This window comes from Anneissia japonica, unplaced genomic scaffold (genome assembly GCF_011630105.1).
Source record: "Anneissia japonica isolate Jap-2015-1 unplaced genomic scaffold, ASM1163010v1 scaffold275_len1219475_cov178, whole genome shotgun sequence".
Lineage (NCBI taxonomy): Eukaryota > Metazoa > Echinodermata > Crinoidea > Comatulida > Comatulidae > Anneissia > Anneissia japonica.
In genome coordinates, this window is record NW_022752912.1 from 235,536 (window position 1) to 238,181 (window position 2,646).

The following is a 2,646-nucleotide window of genomic DNA, read 5'->3' on the forward strand; positions in this document are numbered from 1 at the left end:
TATACAGGCTTCAATGTGGTGGGTACATGTACGTTCCAAATTATATACAGCAGTTGAACAGCATAGGTAAACAAATCGAATATCAAGTTAACATTTAACATGAGAAAAAAAAGATATATGTTTTGTTATATGTCAGCTTGGTATTTCATTTGATTACCTATGCTGTTCAACTATAATTATGTATTTATATACATAATGTATGTATTTACGTATGTACAGCATATCACATAATGATAAATTTTTTATTGAATAATGCCTCAACTATTGATATAAAAATTTAAAATCAAATATGTGTAGGCCTATTAGAAGAAACTAGATAATGCAGTGGATGTATATTATTGTTAATAACAGAAAATAAGGTCTTTTAATAACAGTAAACATGTCTATGTACGTATGCCCAGACATATTACGGATAAAGGTTCATGCTTACTACAGTTCTGAGGAATGCATGTCATTTATGATCGTCTAAAAAAATACAGGCCTAAGTAAAATAATAAAATGATTTCTTTACTCAATCAGTGGTTCAATTAACCATTCTGATTGTTTTTATTTTGATTGTTTCATTTGTTTTTATTATTTATTTATTTATTTATTGTTATTATTATTATTGTACAGTGATATAATAATAATTATTGTTATTTGTTATTAGTATTTTAATAAAAATTGTTATTGTATTAATAATTATAATATTTTGTATATTATAATTATTATTATTGTTAATTGTGTAAAGTTTATTCAGAGTTATAACACTATCAATATTACTGTTATGAAATAAATTATTTTATGTTGTTAATTATGATACTGATATAATTGCTATTGCTTATCATTATATAGTTTTATCGGATGAATGCTAATTTGTACATATACAGAAAGAATGTCGATATTTATGTATAAAATGAAAAAAAGAAATAAATAAAATATATATGAATGTACATATTGTGCTATTTATTTCTATTTTTAGATATCCATGTGCGGATGTGTGGTTAATAGAAAGACGTAATTGTATGTGACCTAATGTTAATAGCATTACGTCACATACAATTACGTTTTTGTATGTGACGTAATGACACTAAACTTAACCACGTCATGAGAATTGTATGTATCAATGATAGACCCTGCTGTTTTATATTAAGATTTCTTAAATCCACCGATATTACCAACACTTCCTTGATACGATATTTCGTAATAACAATTATCTTTTATATCAGTTACTAATTTTAAAATTGCTTGTTATATTATAAACTGCCACGTAAGACTATACAAATAAATTGAAAATTAAAAGTTCTGATTAGATATATATTTAATCTCTAAATCCAAAATATAGAACATTACAAGGCGAAAAGAGATGCAAAAAGCACATTGATATGAAATCGAAGGCAAACGATATAAGATTAGAAAGAGAAAACTATCGAGAGAGAGAGACATTCATTGGAATTTTGAGCAACCAGAAGAATTAAGTAATAAAATAATATGAACATTTACATAGCGCTCATAGCTTTTAAACAAGATACACAAGGCATCTGCTGTCTCACAGATGCGTTTTGAGGGCCGACTTAAATTTACTTTATAGGCCTAAAGCAAAGAAGACTTTCTGAGCCGTGGAATTTGAAAGCTCGTTCTTGGGCAAATCACAAGAAGACATGGAATTATTTGGCTGAAAACATTTAATTAAGACAGGGTATGATGTGTATTGATCTCAAAATATACCAAGGCTAGGGACTGAAACTTTTTGTCTGAATAAATTATAGAAATAAAGAGATTCTGGGTGGTATATTTGTTAGTATTTCCGTCTTTGATAATGTGACTATGTCAATAAAAATAACGTTCTCCCAGATTATTATTTTATATTTCATCAAGAATTTGTGCGGGAGAGGTCTATCAGAGGTGATCAATTGGATATCAGTGCATACAATAAAATACAATAGTATATAAATATGAAAATAAAACTAATTCCTTAACATTAATAAAATGAATTATATTAAAATAGAGCCTACAAAACCCGTAATAGCCTATGAATGACGTATATCTTCAACTGTTAATCAGATAGTAGTTGGATTGTATCTGGTACCGGTGTTTACCATCGGGTTCTTGTGGTCTAGTGGCATGACACTCGCCTTGACATCGAGATATCGCGGGTTCAACTTCCCGGAAAGCTGTTTACAGCTTATCTCTATATCGTATCACGAAGCAACTTTTCGAAGATCCCTTTTTGTCGTTAAATGCTTAAGACGAGAGCGTATCATAAATATCCATATTGATCGTTTTTATTTGCGGAACAATAGAGACTAATGCTGTTCAACTACGCATCCACAAAAGGATGATTCCCCAACGAAGCCTCAGTAGCATTAAACTTCGAAATTTCCTACGGTAATATAATCTAATAATTACCCAAAAAAATACTAGGAGAAAAATAGCCCAATTTGGCAAAAATTTACAGGGTATATAGCTCATGGTTTTTGTCGAAGTTGGAAATTTTTTTCGACCCTGCCATTTTGCGGTTTTGAGTTCTGTATAGCACCTACAGATCATACGACACCACGGATCACAAAAATACCATCCATGTTGTAAATGCAACTTAAAATCTACATTTAAGCTTAAATAATATTTTACTTATTCATTAGGCACATGCCTCTAACTTTAATTTTA